Below are 17,600 nucleotides of genomic sequence, written 5' to 3'. Positions count from 1 at the left end.
ATGAACATGAGTGTGAATGACCTGGGTATAGTGGCCACTCCTATGGTCTCTCTGTATCCTTGTCTCCTCAGACACTCTTCCAATTATGAACATTTCAACGTTTGGGTCTCCTGGGCCAGTATCCAAAATAAGAACGTTTCTCCTGCCTGTCTTTGCTACAGAGTATTCCATAGGAATTCCTACCCGCCATGTCAATGGCCTTCTCCAGGTCAAAGAACATAAACCCAGCGTTTCCCTTCCTTATTCTATTCCTCCTTATGCATAAATTCTGGCCGGTCCTATAATATTTTTTTCTGCCTTCATTTCTTCTCAAAGCCATTTTACCTTGATTGTGTTATTGAATTTGTTAAGTGGGACAGAACACTCATCATTTCTAAATAATTTCAGTCTCAGCTCTGGGAGTCATTAATCAATGAAATATGTCTATAATTTTTCACTTCCTCCCTTTATACTTGCCCTTTAGTTATCATTGTTTTCCTGGCCATGTCATTCTTTTAGATGTTTTACCTGAGTCCTGTATTCTTTTGTATTCCTCTTCTAGAGCCATCCACATTTCCTTCTCTCTCCTTTTGTAGAACTCTAGGGGTAATCCATCAGGGTCTCAAGCTTTCCTCTCCTTCATTTCATATTTGCCTTTCTATATCTCATCCCTTGTCATCTCTGCATTCAACTTGTCTCTTTCTTCATCTTCCATTATATATCCATCTGCACTCTCTCATCATTTCCATTATGAGATTTCTGTCTGTTTCCATTTGTTTGTAAATCACTCTATAGTATTTTTTTAATCCTTCCCTGATTAGCTCATCCTCTTCAAAATATTCTCCACCTCATCCCGATATCCTTTGTACTTCCTCTCCACCTGCTTCTTCATGTATTTCTTTTTTTTTTATTTTTTTATTTTTATTTAACATTTGTTTACCGGGAAAGTCCGACTTGGAATGAAGCCAATTTTCAGCGGAGGCCCAGGGAGAAACACTCCAGATGCATGTCTTTGTATATTGTGTATTTCTTGGATAGCTGTTCCCCTGTGCCTCCCCCACTATCACTCAGTAGTCTGTCGTGTACTACTGTTGAATTTTTTGTTTTGTAATTCTTTTACTTTCTACTCCCATTTTTATTTTTTTCTCTGATCTGTAACGTGCTTCCATTTTACTTTCATTTCTTCCACCTTCCTTCTGTACTACCCGTTCTCTCCTGATCCTCAATCTCCTACCTTCTTTTCTTTTTTCCGCCTTCATTTTCTGATAGTGGCCTTGATCACATCCCACCAGTGTTCTTTCACTTTGTCTCTGTCTTTCATATTGTCTTATATTGACTCCTTCACTAGCCCTTACAGTGTTTCCCCTTTCCTTTCTTTTATAGCTAGCTCACCTGCATTCCCTTCTCATTGTTTTCTGTTCCTCCACACTTACCTTAGATCTCACTGCTGCATGTTCTGATATGTGTCCCTCCTGTATTTGAATCTTTTCTATTATTTCTATGAGGTTGGCCCTGTCTTACCTACTTGCCTGTACCAAAATGTTTTGTGAGAAGACATATTCCCTCTCATTGTATACCTTCCCCTCCATATGTCCAGCAACCCTCCCTATTTCATTCCTGAAGATAGTTCTAGCCTCATCTATTTATTATATTTCTCTTTCTGTACAAAACCTCTTCTTCCAGTTCTATTGTGACATTGTAGTCCCCCCCCCCACCAATTATCTCTATCCCATCTATTCTTGTTTGTGTCCAGTTAGCAAAAAGTTCTTGTAGAATCCTTCTTTATTCCTGTTTGGTGCTTTATTTTTCCTGTTGTTTGAGGTGCACCTTCACCCTTCCATGCCAGATCAATCATCTGCATATTCCACTTGTTATCACTTTCTCTGTGGTTGTCTGAAGTCCCCTCAAAAATACAGTCACTACTCTCTATTTCTTCCTTCTACCTTGTTGTCCATTGCTTCTTTTCAGCAGTCATAAAATATTCACAGAAATTAATTAAGATTTATGTACAACACAATGCCATAGCTAGTGTGGGATGAGAGGGGCAACTGCCTCTGGCACAAATTGTTGGGTGGGGTGATCAGCTGATCTTGATCTCTGTTTAATGTAATACCAGCTTTTAAAAGCTGAGATTCCATTTGAGGTCAAACCTGAGCCCTGTACCATGCTGTGTGTGGTCTAAACTGTAGCAACTGCTTGCTATATTGTAGCAAGCAGTTGCTACAGTTTAAAATTAAAAAAAAGAAAAAAAACTTTTATAATTAACTAAAACCTGAACATTGTAGTACTCCGTGCAGGCAGGGTATAAATTGTAGCAATTGTTTGCTATATTTGTAGCAAGCAGCAGCTATGGTTTAAAAATATTTTATTTGTGTTTGTAAGTAAAATATGAACACTGTAGTGTTCTGTGAAGACAGGGTATAAACTGTAACAATTGTTTAAAATACTTATAGCAAATAGTTTGCTACAGCTTAAAAGACGATTTTTTTTAAATAAAATATTTTAATGGAGGGTTAGGGCAGGATACAGAAATAGGATTTGAATGAGGAGGGCGGGGTGGGTGTATCTTTATCTTGCCACCTGGTTGATGTGCCAGTAGAAATAACATTCTTTTTTTTTTCTTTTTTTGTTCTTTAGGGGAAGAACTTGGTGGGGGGAGGGATCTAACTGTAATAAGCTAATCACTTACAATGTGATTTTTTTCTTTTCATTTGAATAGCCAAGGGGGTGAGGCACTGGTTTATAGTATCAGTCCAGGGCACTAGTTGAACCAACTACACTTTTGCATGTACACATCACTCAAAGCTTGCACACTCAGACATTTCCATGACAAGCAGGAGTTCTTATCGAATCTGCAAGAAGTTAAATAACCCCACACAATGAGCAGCACTTGATCATGATCAGAGAACCTTTTAGCAGCAACATTAAAGTGCAGATAGGCTTGAGTATGCAGTATAAATAACAGGCTGTAAATAAGCTTAACCTCAATCAGCTTGTACATGCACATGGCAAAAGATAAGGCAAGGGCAACTTTTAGTACATAATTAAGAGTAGATGTAGCTTTGGGGGGAATGTGTAGTTATATATAAGAAGATTACTGTACAAACACCCCTTATTATTGTTATTATTGGTAGTATAGAAGTAATTATGGCCACTTAGGGACACATCTATATGATTTTAAAAATTAAATGTTGACTAAAGGAGATGAGAAGAAAACAGCTAGAGTGTAACAAAGTGAGTGAAGTTCATAAATACTAGGTAATGTTGAGAGGTGAGATAACAGTTGACAAGGACATCAGAGATGCAGCAGGTGGCATAGCATATACTGCAGGTAGTACTCAGTTGTGGGACTTTACTGGCATTGCCATGTATACTGTGAAAGTAAGCAAAGACAATCATTTACATAGGAATTAACTCATGTTTGAATACACATACAGTTTACAGAACTTTAACCCTTTTCTTGCCTTATTTGTATTAAATAAACAATAATGGAGATGTAATGGCACTGTAGAAACATGTAAAAATAAGAAGATATTCAGAAGAATCAAGCACAGCTATACAATCATTCAAATAATAGTAGTAATTGTGCAAACAATCAATTGTGGCAGCAACCTACATGTTATGAATGGTAGAAAGTATGACTGTTCATAAATGCCCTGAATTTATGTACAGCAATCCAGAAGGACCTGACACATGTTCAGAACTGTCGCTATGACCAGCATATCAGCAGAAGGATGTGCTGCTATCAGTACTTACAGATGTCTAATTTTAACAGATGTTAGATGCACATAGTTGCAAAACGAGGGTTATGGTCATGTGACATATAATGACATGCATATTAATCAAGGCAGACTTCTGGGTTGTGTGTATAGGAATGTCAGTATATGGCTATGCATGTGATGTACGTTTAAGTAATAGGAAGACCACACATAAATAGGTGGGCCATAGAAGACGTATCCCACAGCAAGTTACATGCTAGCAGTATTGTATAATGACATCAGCTATAAGCAAAGTGCTTCTTCTGTCATTTCAAAAAAATTTGAGTTTATTGCATTTTTAGGATTGTAATCATCATGTTATGTGTCATTCATGCTGCAACTGCTAAACAATACATATTGAAATGAAAAAGTATGTCAGACTACACCTCTGAATGCACTATAGCATCTTGTTGGACATTACATTTTGCCCTGAAGTGAGCCTTGTTAAACACATTAATGATACCTGTATGACAGTATGCAAAGGTAACTCACAAAGAAGTGAAAGATTAAAATCAACAAGTACGTGAACTGCTGAAACTGTGAATTTCACATGCAACAACTGTACACTGGTGTGCAGTGATGTTGATATCTTCTGCACACAGGTCACTATCTCCACTGTGCAGACATTGGCAAAGCCAAGCCATCAGAGACTAATCATTTTAAGTTTTGGCAAATAGTTATTGTCATTTGTTCTTGTCTACAGTAATAACATGGACTTGATGTGCTTTGCTCCAAAATGTGTGTTTTTCTACATCACTATACTGGGCATGCTCATAAAGAAGTACAGCAATAAATGCATGAACATCAACTACTCATCACAAAACCACACAAAAGTATCATAACACATGCCCAGTCACATTTTGTGACCAATTTGTAGCATGATACACACAACAAGAACTGATGAATAAGTTATTCTTGCCTTTACCAATAATATTGTGAAGAAAATAACAAAAGCCATGCATAAATGTTTCCATCAGTCATGACCATTATCATCATAACCCCCTTGTTCCCATTTTTACTACAGGGAGATGGAGTATTGTGTCAACTGTCACCATAGCTCTCCATTCAGTGTCACTCTCCTACATTCTTTGACTCTCATACTGACTGTCTTAGGTCTACTCTCACTCAGGCCATACACCTCTTTGATGGACAGCCTTGTTTCCTCTTGAGTTCTTTCTGTCTGTCCCAAACTTTCTTCAATAGATTGTTTAATGCTTTTCTGCACATGTGCTCAAACCATTGTAACCTGTTTGCTTTGACTTTCTCTAAAATTGAGCTACATTCGCTTCTACTCTGATGTCTTAATTTCTCTGTCTGTCCCGCAATGTGCATCCTACCACCTGTCTCAAGCACTTCATCTCCATCAAATTTAACTTCCTTAACTGTGCTGCCCAGGTTTCTGGAACAGCACTATGGTATTGGTCTCACCACTGATTTGTATACCTTATTTTTCAGCTTCTTTGGGATTTTTCTGTCATATACAGAGGGGCTGTGCCAGTTGGCTGCAGCTCCTCTAATTTTACTTTTGACCTTTTCAATCAGACTTCCCTTCTCCTCAAATATCCCTCTCATATTCCTGTAACTGTTAATCTGTTCCACTATTTTCTCTTCTATCTCAATTCTCAGTTTCTCAGTTGCTTCTAATTTCCACCATTACAACAGTCTTATCTGTTCTCAGTTTCATCCCATGTGCATTCAGTATTACATTTCATTCAAGCTCCCTAAAATTTGCTGAAGCTTTCCTCCAAAATTACTTGTACTGCTACAGAAATTTTCCAGATCTGTCCCCTCCAACCTGTTTGCTGATGTAGTCCATCATCAGTATGAACAACAGTGGGCTCAGAGCTGAACTCTAATACACCCCCCTCTCCCTCTGGGGAATCCTCTGTGAAACTGAACACTGTTCATACTTGAGTCATTGGTCCTTGAATATAGTATGCAGTAATTCTACCAACGTCTTCAGGACTTTGAACCACCACAGGACTCATGTGACCTTATCATATGCATTCTCCAAGTTTAGAAATACCCAGTAAGACTCCTTTATCATCTCTTTCCTCTTCTAAACTATATGTCTCACTGCAAATGTTGGGCCAGTTGTGTTGCATCCTAATCAGAATCCAAACTACTCATCACCCATCTTACTTTCTGCTGCTCTTCATGTTCATTTATCAATCACCCTCTCCAGAACTTACATGCAATGTGACAAGAGTTTGATAGCTCTGTACTGCCCACAGTTGTGGATGTCCCCTTTGTTCTTGTATACTGGCATGATTATGCTTATTCGTCAGTCATCTGTGATATGGCTTTTTCTCCATACTGCTATGAGTACTCTCAGGAGCCATTTCTCCAATACCTTATCCAGTATCTTTATCATATCTGCTGTGGCCATATCAAAACCTGCTGCTTTCCCTGACTTCATTTTCCTTAGGGTTGTTTTTACTTTTTTTAGGGTAGATTCCTCCTCTTCTTTCATTGTAGGTTGAGTCTGTGGCAATACAGCTTATGTATGGCTTTCTTCATTAAGAAGCTGATGGGAGTACCCCTTCCATCTGCCTTTGATGTCCTGTAGACTGGTGAGCAGGTTGTTGCTGGCATCTCTTAATAAGGATGATTGACTATCTTCTTTATGTTTCTGCCTTGCAGTTGATGGAGTTTCTTTGTGCCATCTACAGAGTCTCTTTCCAGAATCTGGTAGAGTGCCTTTGATGCCTTGTTCTTTATTAATGCAGCACCTCTCTTAGCCTCTTTGTTAGCCAATGAGTATTCCGTCCTAGCCTAGTCTGTCTTTTCTATCCCCCATTTTTTTTTCTGGTACTTCTTATTTCTTTTGATATCTTCCTGGATTTCTGCATTCCACCACCAGTTTTCCTTATATACATTATTTCCATATCTGGCTCGGCCACATATTTGTTCTGTAGTCTCACATATGCTGCTTTGAAGCACTGCCATTTTTCTTCAACTCCACTTATGTCCTCTTTTTCCAGATGTTAAAGCTGGAACCGAAAATTCCTGAACTCTAGTGCTTTCTCACCAGTCAACGTCCAGATCTTCAACCTAGTCTCTGTTGACTTTAGAGCCTTCTTTAACCATAACTTGCAGCTGATTGTGGCAATCAGTGGTTTATGCTGTGGACCAACTGTTTCACTGAGGATGACTTTGCGATCACTGATTCTACCCCAGTGCTCTTTCCTTGCTAGGAGGAAGTCTTCCTGAGTTGGATGTTCTCCAGTATTGTATGTGATCTTGTGACTGCCTTTCTTGCTAATTATATGTTGACCAGCATGAAGCCATTAGCCAGACAGAAGTTTAGAATGCTCTTTCCTTCTATATTCCTGTTGCCAGACCCATGTGGACCCAGGCTATCTCTATATACAGTTCTGTCTGTTGTAACATGTTAATTCAGGTCCCTCATTATCAACACCAATTCATGTTGTCCTGCTTCATCTAGTAGGTCTTCCAACTGCAGTGTGAATGCACTCTATTCCTCACTACCACAAACGTGTTGTGGGGCATAGTTTGAGATTATGAATACTGCCCTTAACCTTACATTGGAGTCTGATTGCTTTGAGTCTGTCCCTAATTCTGATGACATCCATCACTATCTTTTAAAGCCTTCTCCCTTCACTACAATTCCTGCAATTCATTTTAGTCTGTCCTCCTCCTGGAGTAGTAAACTCTGTATCCAGAGCCAAGTTGGTTTACTGGCACTGCCCTTCTATAATGGCTCTTGGATGCATAGCATGTCCAGCCTCCTCCTGCACCATTATGTCATCCATTTCCAAGTTGGTTCCTGTCAAAGTGAACCTACACTGAGTGCAGCAATTCTGGGATTTATTGTTTCTTTTATGTTGATTGTATTATGTCCAGTTTTTTTGCACAGTGTTATCCCAGGTAACCTAACCTCAGCAAATGGACACCAGTTGGCCAGTAGTTTATTGCACCCAAGGCTGCTGGGCTTTTGGCAGGCACACACTGGGCCAATAGGGCCACATACACCCTCCACACTGTTAACATGTGATCTCTGGCATAGGTCCAGAATACGCTTGGGTCCTCATTCCACTTATCACTGGCAAATATCATTGCCCATTTGGCAACAACGAAGTCCAAACATGACAAAATCACCAAGAACTATATTTTACAACATTGCAAGTGCTTACACATGAAAAGCACACAGTCTGTGATCCATGTTCTCCTATCTTCAGAGTGTTGCAAACAGTGGTTAGCACGCCTAAAAGCAGTTGGTCTATTCAGCTCTTTCCCCTCTAAGAGCATCATCTAAAGTCTGCACTGCTGCCACAGCTCCATTCTTCCTGAGTGTGCTTGAGGAGAAAACTCTCAGTATGTTCTAGGAGGTGGGATGAACCTCACACAAAGGCAGGAGAGCATGCAGAGACTCATTGCAGACATTGGCTGGAGATCAGGATTGAACTTTTGTACCCTGCACATGGAAGGCAAAGATGTTAACCATTATGCCAACTGGTCAAATAACATTTGACTCATTCCTCATCTCTAGCTTCTTCTCAGCTGTTTTCTCACTGCAAATATTGGGCTGGTCAACTGTATTCCATCCTGCTCTGAAGAAGCCAAACTGTTAACCCTTTGTAGTAAGATTCTCCTGTGGCAGCAGAAGCTAGACTAGGAAAGTTTAATTCTCACTACACTCGCATTATGTTGGTCTTTGCTAGATATCAATAGCTGTCTATATAAAATCCACAAACTAACTATGTATTAACTGTATGCGCCACAGGCAAAGTCTTACAAGTGTGAGATGGAACATATCTGAAAGCATAGCGTCATCATGCTTTGCAAATGAATATATGTGGTACAAATGTGACTGAAAGAGTATTGTGAGTTATTTACCCTTGTCAATATCTTGCCTGAGTGGAGGTGTATACACCATGTGTTGGATAAACCAGTGATCCCTGTGACTGTAGTAACACATACCTTCACAATACATACAGAGCACCAGATTTAAACCTGCCAATCTAAGTCCACAACCTACAGAGCATTGTATCAACATCTGGTGCCACAGGCTAAGTCTTATTAGGTGTTCGAGACCTAGTCTCGACAGGATCACTGACAAACGGCTTTGGTTTTGCAGGAATAGCAGGATATCGCAGGGGTGGACCAGCTTGTCCACTTGCTTCATATTCTGGTAAGGGAAGCGGAGGGGGTGGAGGGGCCGATGCTATAACTAAGTTATTATCCTCTTTATCTAAAAACATTGTTTTTGAATTATTGCTCTTTTGTTCCCTATGGTTTGCTTCCTCAAGCCACCTGTGTACCTGAGGAATTCCTAATTGACGTTGCTTTTTTACCCGACCTCTGGAATCAGTTTTAAGCTGTTTGACAAGTTTAACAAGCGATGATTTCTCTAATTTGCCATCAAATTCATACTTATTAACCCATTTTGAGGAGTATTTAACATTATCGGCACGTTGTCATTGCATAAATTTCGCGTCTTCGGTTAACGGCGGAGTTTGGGATCTTTTTGTGCACTTATTTCCCATTTCGTTCTAACCTTTAAAATGTTACATAACCCTTCTTATCTTTTACGTGGTACCACGGGGCTTTTTATAGTCTCTCCAGAATGACTACCTACCTATTCTGTTTCCCTGATCTATGACAAGACAGCAATCTTTTTGTCCCTGATCTGTACAAGACACATTTTTCTGACAAAACAATGCTAATCAAGTCCCTGATCTAAAACAGAAAAAGGTAAATCTCACCTTACCTGAGCCTTCGTGATTGATCGCCTGGTTCGAGGTAAACCCGTACTTCGGTCACAGATCAGAAAGTGGCTGGCCTCTTTTGTACGACAATTCAGTCGGAGGTCTTTTTAAGTAAGAAAAACCAATGTGGTTTCTTCCCCGTATGGTTTCAAGCCACCTGGCCTGTCTGATCCAGGGCAAAGTGAAGGTTTCCGGTCTGAAGGACCAATCTGTAAAAGGAAAAAACTTCAAAGACCAATACACGTAAGATTCAGGTTAAGGCACTTTAATTCTTGCGGCAAGGAGACAAAAACATGCAAATACAGAGTTTGTCTGATTAGTAACAGGAAGTAAAACCATTATTATACTGTTTTACAAAGCATTGCCTTCTAAAGCTGACGTAATTAAATACAAGCCTACTATATTGTTTTTCACAGCAGATGTTGTTCAATATTTTCTGCTGACATGACATTAAATTTCTAGATTTGTGAGAAACTTTTCAGAAAATAACATGGCCTTGGAGACCACTAGCTAGTTGCAATTATTCCTACAGTGCTGTGTTACATTTCAAGGTACTCTGCCTATTCAAGCACAAAGCAAACACTGATTATAGTTCATATTCTTCAAGCAGTCTTTGTTCTACTTATCTATTCTTCCTGCAGCTGTGTATGTTCTCATAGCACAGACAGGGCTAATTGTCTAAGTTTAATAACATTCTAGAAAGCAGTATTGTTCTATTCATTATTTTCCTAACCTAGCAGAAAATCATCTGCTTCTCAGTTAGTTTCCTAAGACATAAACAAGATTTTAGCTGTGCTGACAAAATACAAGGTCAGAAAGCATTCACAGTTTATATGGATTTATGCAGCATGAAATAGAATAAATGTGTTAACCCTTCTGGGCCTTTAAAAGCACTAATACACACATTAATACATATTTTTCTAAGAAGAACTCTAGGGGTAATCCATCAGGGTCTCAAGCTTTCCTCTCCTTCATTTCATATTTGCCTTTCTATATCTCATCCCTTGTCATCTCTGCATTCAACTTGTCTCTTTCTTCATCTTCCATTATATATCCATCTGCACTCTCTCACCATTTCCATTATGAGATTTCTGTCTGTTTCCATTTTTTTGTAAATCACTCTATAGTATTTTTTTAATCCTTCCCTGATTAGCTCATCCTCTTCAAAATATTCTCCACCTCATCCCGATATCCTTTGTACTTCCTCTCCACCTGCTTCTTCATGTATTTCTTTTTTTTCTTTTTTTCTTTTTATTTAACATTTGTTTACCGGGAAAGTCTGACTTGGAATGAAGCCAATTTTCAGTGGAGGCCCAGGGAGAAACACTCCAGATGCATGTCTTTGAATATTGTGTATTTCTGGGATAGCTGTTCCCCTGTGCCTCCCCCACTATCACTCAGTAGTCTCTCGTGTACTACTGTTGAATTTCTTGTTTTGTAATTGTTTTACTTTCTAGTCCCATTTTTATTTATTTTTTTTCTCTGATCTGTAAAGTGCTTCCATTTTACTTTCATTTCTTCCGCCTTCCTTCTGTACTACCCGTTCTCTCCTGATCCTCAATCTCCTACCTTCTTTTCTTTTTTCCCCCTTCATTTTTCTGATAGTGGCCTTGATCACATCCCACCAGTGTTCTTTCACTTTGTCTCTGTCTTTCATATTGTCTTATATTGACTCCTTCACTAGCCCTTACAGTGTTTCCCCTTTCCTTTCTTTTATAGCTAGCTCACCTGCATTCTCTTCTCATTGTTTTCTGTTCCTCCACACATACCTTAGATCTCACTGCTGCATGATCTGATATGTGTCCCTCCTGTATTTGAATCTTTTCTATTATTTCTATGAGGTTGGCCCTGTCTTACCTACTTGCCTGTACCAAAATGTTTTGTGAGAAGACATATTCCCTCTCATTGTATACCTTCCCCTCCATATGTCCAGCAACCCTCCCTATTTCATTCCTGAAGATAGTTCTTGTCACATCTATTTATTATATTTCCCTTTCTGTACAAAACCTCTTCTTCCAGTTCTATAGTGATATTGTAGTCCCCCCCACCAATTATCTCTATCCCATCTATTCTTGTTTGTGCCCAGTTAGCAAAAAGGTCTTGTAGAATCCTTCTTTATTCCTGTTTGGTGCTTTATTTTTATGTTGTTTGGGGTGCACCTTCACCCTTCCATGCCAGATCAATCATCTGCATATTCCACTTTTTATCACTTTCTCTGCGGTTGTCTGAAGTCCCCTCAAAAGTACAGTCACTACTCTCTATTTCTTCCTTCTACCTTGTTGTCCATTGCTTCTTTTCAGTAGTCATAAAATATTCACAGAAATTAATTAAGATGCATGTACAACACAATGCCATAGCTAGTGTGGGGTGAGAGGGGCAACTGCCTCGGGCACAAATTGTTGGTTGGGGTGATCAGCTGATCTTGATCTCTGTTTAATGTAATACCAGCTTTTAAAAGCTGAGATTGCATTTGAGGTCAAACCTGAGCCCTGTACCATGCTGTGTGTGGTCTAAACTGTAGCAACTGCTTGCTATATTATAGCAAGCAGTTGCTACAGTTTAAAATTAAAAAAAAATAAAAAAACTTTTTTAATTAACTAAAACCTGAACATTGTAGTACTCCGTGCAGGCAGGGTATAAATTGTAGCAATTGTTTGCTATATTTGTAGCAAGCAGCAGCTATGGTTTAAAAATATGTTATTTGTGTTTGTAAGCAAAATATGAACACTGTAGTGCTCTGTGCAGACAGGGTATAAACTGTAACAATTGTTTAAAATACTTATAGCAAATAGTTTGCTACAGCTTAAAAGACTATTTTTTTAATAAAATATTTTAATGGAGGGTTAGGGCAGGATACAGAAATTGGATTTGAATGAGGAGGGCAGGGGGGAGATATCTTTATCTGGTCACCTGGTTGATGTGCCAGTAGAAACAACATTCTTTTTTTTCTTTTTATGTTCATTAGGGGAAGAGCTTGGGGGGGGGGATCTAACTGTAATAAGCTAATCACTTACAATGTGCTTTCTTTCTTTTCATTTGAATAGCCAAGGGGGTGAGGCACTGGTTTATAGTATCAGTCCAGGGCGCTAGTTGAACCAGCTACACTTTTGCATGTACACATCACTCAAAGCTTGCACACTCAGACATTTCCATGACAAGCAGGAGTTCTTATCGAATCTGCAAGAAGTTAAATAACCCCACACAATGAGCAGCACTTGATCATGATCAGAGAACCTTTTACCAGCAACATCAAAGTGCAGATAGGCTTGAGTATGCAGTATAAATAACAGGCTGTAAATAAGCTTAACCTCAATCAGCTTGTACATGCATATGGCAAAAGACAAGGCAAGGGCAACTTTTAGTACATAATTAAGAGTAGATGTAGCTTTGGGGGGAATGTGTAGTTATATATAAGCAGATTACTGTACAAACACCCCTTATTATTGTTATTATTGGTATTATAGAAGTAATTATGGCCACTTAGGGACACATCTATATGATTTTAAAAATTAAATGTTGACTAAAGGAGATGAGAAGAAAACAGCTAGAGTGTAACAAAGTGAGTGAAGTTCATAAATACTAGGTAATGTTGAGAGGTGAGATAACAGTTGACAAGGACATCAGAGATGCAGCAGGTGGCATAGCATATACTGCAGGTAGTACTCAGTTGTGGGACTTTACTGGCATTGCCATGTATACTGTGAAAGTAAGCAAAGACAATCATTTACATAGGAATGAACTCATGTTTGAATACACATACAGTTTACAGAACTTTAACCCTTTTCTTGCCTTATTTGTATTAAAGAAACAATAATGAAGATGTAATGGCACTGTAGAAACATGTAAAAATAAGAAGATATTCAGAAGAATCAAGCACAGCTATAAAATCATTCAAATAATAGTTGTAATTATGCAAACAATCAATTGTGGCAGCAACCTACATGTTATGAATGGTAGAAAGTATGACTGTTCATAAATGCCCTGAATTTATGTACAGCAATCCAGAAGGACCTGACACATGTTCAGAAGTGTCACTATGACCAGCATATCAGCAGAAGGATGTGCTGCTATCAGTACTTACAGATGTCTAATTTTAACAGATGTTAGATGCACATAGTTGCAAAATGAGGGTTATGATCATGTGACATATAATGACATGCATATTAATCAAGGTAGAGCTCATGGGTAGTCACTTCCTTGACTTCTGGGTTGTGTGTATAGGAATGTCAGTATATGGCTATGCATGTGATGTACGTATAAGTAATAGGAAGACCACATATAAATAGGTGGGCCATAGAAGACTTATCCCACAGCAAGTTACATGCTAGCAGTATTGTATAATGACATCAGCTATAAGCAAAGTGCTTCTTCTGTCATTTCAAAAATATTTGAGTTTATTGCATTTTTAGGATTGTAATCATCATGTTATGTGTCCTTCATGCTGCAACTGCTAAACAATACATATTGAAATGAAAAAGTATGTCAGACTACACCTCTGAATGCACTATAGAATCTTGTTGAACATTACATTTTGCCCTGAAGTGAGCCTTGTTAAACACATTAATGATACCTGTATGACAGTATGCAAAGGTAACTCACAAACAAGTGAAAGATTAAAATCAACAAGTACGTGAACTTCTGAAACTGTGAATTCCACATGCAACAACTGTACACTGGCGTGCAGTGATGTTGATATCTTCTGCACACAGGCCACTATCTCCACTGTGCAGACATTGGCAAAGACAAGCCATCAGAGACTAATCATTTTAATTTTTGGCAAATAGTTATTGTCATTTGTTCTTATCTACAGTAATAACATGGACTTGATGTGCTTTGCTCCAAAATGTGTGTTTTTCTGCATCACTATACTGGGCATGCTCATAAAGAAGTACAGCAATAAATGCGTGAACATCAACTACTCATCACAAAACCACACGAAATTATCATAACACATGCCCAGTCACATTTTGTGACCAATTTGTAGCATGATACACACACCAAGAACTGATGAATAAGTCATTCTTGCCTTTACCAATAATATTGTGAAGAAAATAACAAAAGCCATGCATAAATGTTTCCATCAGTCATGACCATTATCATCATAACCCTCTTGTTTCCATTTTTACTACAGGGACATGGAGTATTGTGTCAGCTGTCACCATAGCTCTCTATTCAGTGTCACTCTCCTACATTCTTTGACTCTCGTGCTGACTGTCTTAGGTCTACTCTCACTCAGGCCATACACCTCTTTGATGGACAGCCTTGTTTCCTCTTGAGTTCTTTCTGTCTGTCCCAAACTTTCTTCAATAGATTGTTTAATGCTTTTCTGCACATGTGCTCAAACCATTGTAACCTGTTTGCTTTGACTTCCTCTAAAATTGAGCTACATTCGCTTCTACTCTGATGTCTTCATTTCCCTGTCTGTCCCGCAATGTGCATCCTACCACCTGTCTCAAGCACTTCATCTCTATCAAATTTAGCTTCCTTAACTGTGCTGCCCAGGTTTCTGGAACAGCACTATGGTATTGGTCTCACCACTGATTTGTATACCTTATTTTTCAGCTTCTTTGGGATTTTTCTGTCATATACAGAGGGGCTGTGCCAGTTGGCTGCAGCTCCTCTAATTTTACTTTTGACCTTTTCAATCAGACTTCCCTTCTCCTCAAATATCCCTCTCATATTCCTGTAACTGTTAATCTGTTCCACTATTTTCTCTTCTATCTCAATTCTCAGTTTCTCAGTTGCTTCTAATTTCCACCATTACAACAGTCTTATCTGTTCTCAGTTTCATCCCATGTGCATTCAGTATTACATTTCATTCAAGCTCCCTAAAATTTGCTGAAGCTTTCCTCCAAAATTACTTGTACTGCTACAGAAATTTTCCAGATCTGTCCCCTCCAACCTGTTTGCTGATGTAGTCCATCATCAGTATGAACAACAGTGGGCTCAGAGCTGAACTCTAATACACCCCCCTCTCCCTCTGGGGAATCCCATGTGAGACTGAACACTGTTCATACTTGAGTCATTGGTCCTTGAATATAGTATGCAGTAATTCTACCAATGTCTTCAGGACTTTGAACCACCAGCGGACTCATGTGACCTTGTCATATGCATTCTCCAAGTTTAGAAATGCCCAGTAAGACTCCTTTATCATCTCTTTCCTCTTCTAAACTATATGTCTCACTGCAAATGTTGGGCCAGTTGTGTTGCATCCTAATCAGAATCCAAACTACTCATCACCCATCTTACTTTCTGCTGCTCTTCATGTTCATTTATCAATCACCCTCTCCAGAACTTACATGCAATGTGACAAGAGTTTGATAGCTCTGTACTGCCCACAGTTGTGGATGTCCCCTTTGTTCTTGTATACTGGCATGATTATGCTTATTCGTCAGTCATCTGTGATATGGCTTTTTCTCCATACTGCTATGAGTACTCTCAGGAGCCATTTCTCCAATACCTTATCCAGTATCTTTATCATATCTGCTGTGGCCATATCAAAACCTGCTGCTTTCCCTGACTTCATTTTCCTTAGGGTTGTTTTTACTTTTTTTAGGGTAGATTCCTCCTCTTCTTTCATTGTAGGTTGAGTCTGTGGCAATACAGCTTATGTATGGCTTTCTTCATTAAGAAGCTGATGGGTGTACCCCTTCCATCTGCCTTTGATGTCCTGTAGACTGGTGAGCAGGTTGTTGCTGGCATCTCTTAATAAGGATGATTGACTATCTTCTTTATGTTTCTGCCTTGCAGTTGATGGAGTTTCTTTGTGCCATCTACAGAGTCTCTTTCCAGAATCTGGTAGAGTGCCTTCGATGCCTTGTTCTTTATTAATGCAGCACCTCTCTTAGCCTCTTTGTTAGCCAATGAGTATTCCGTCCTAGCCTAGTCTGTCTTTTCTATCCCCCATTTTTTTTTTCTGGTACTTCTTATTTCTTTTGATATCTTCCTGGATTTCTGCATTCCACCACCAGTTTTCCTTATATACATTATTTCCATATCTGGCTCGGCCACATATCTGTTCTGTAGTCTCACATATGCTGCTTTGAAGCACTGCCATTTTTCTTCAACTCCACTTATCTCCTCTTTTTCCAGATGTGCTAGAACCCCGAGTAATTCCCTGAACTCTAGTGCTTTCTCACCAGTCAACGTCCAGATCTTCAACCTAGTCTCTGTTGACTTTAGAACCTTCTTTAACCATAACTTGCAGCTGATTGTGGCAATCAGTGGTTTATGCTGTGGACCAACTGTTTCACTGAGGATGACTTTGCGATCACTGATTCTACCCCAGTGCTCTTTCCTTGCTAGGAGGAAGTCTTCCTGAGTTGGATGTTCTCCAGTATTGTATGTGATCTTGTGACTGCCTTTCTTGCTAATTATATGTTGACCAGCATGAAGCCATTAGCCAGACAGAAGTTTAGAATGCTCTTTCCTTCTATATTCCTGTTACCCGACCCATGTGGACCCAGGCTATCTCTATATACAGTTCTGTCTGTTGTAACATGTTAATTCAGGTCCCTCATTATCAACACCAATTCATGTTGTCCTGCTTCATCTAGTAGGTCTTCCAACTGCAGTGTGAATGCACTCTATTCCTCACTACCACAAACGTGTTGTGGGGCATAGTTTGAGATTATGAATACTGCCTTAACCTTACATTGGAGTCTGATTGCTTTGAGTCTGTCCCTAATTCTGATGACATCCATCACTATCTTTTAAAGCCTTTCCTTCACTACAATTCCTGCACCATTTTTAGTCTGTCCTCCTCCTGAGTAGTAAACTCTGTATCCAGAGCCAAGTTGGTTTACTACACTGCCCTTCTATAATGGCTCTTGGATGCATAGCATGTCCAGCCTCCTCCTTACCATTATGTCATCCATTTCCAAGTTGGTTCCTGTCAGTGAACCTACACTGAGTGCAGCAATTCTGATTTATTGTTTCTTTTATGTTGATTGTATTATGTCCAGTTTTTGCACAGTGTTATCCCAGGTAACCTAACCTCAGCAAATGGACACCAGTTGGCCAGTAGTTTATTGACCCAAGGCTGCTGGGCTTTTTTGGCAGGCACACACTGGCCAATAGGGCCACATACACCCCTCCCACTGTTAACATGGATCTCTGGCATAGGTCAGAG

The sequence above is a fragment of the Protopterus annectens genome, chromosome 1.part0 (assembly GCF_019279795.1).
Source record: "Protopterus annectens isolate FY-2018-M chromosome 1.part0, PAN1.0, whole genome shotgun sequence".
Lineage (NCBI taxonomy): Eukaryota > Metazoa > Chordata > Ceratodontiformes > Protopteridae > Protopterus > Protopterus annectens.
This window is presented reverse-complemented; position numbering follows the sequence as displayed.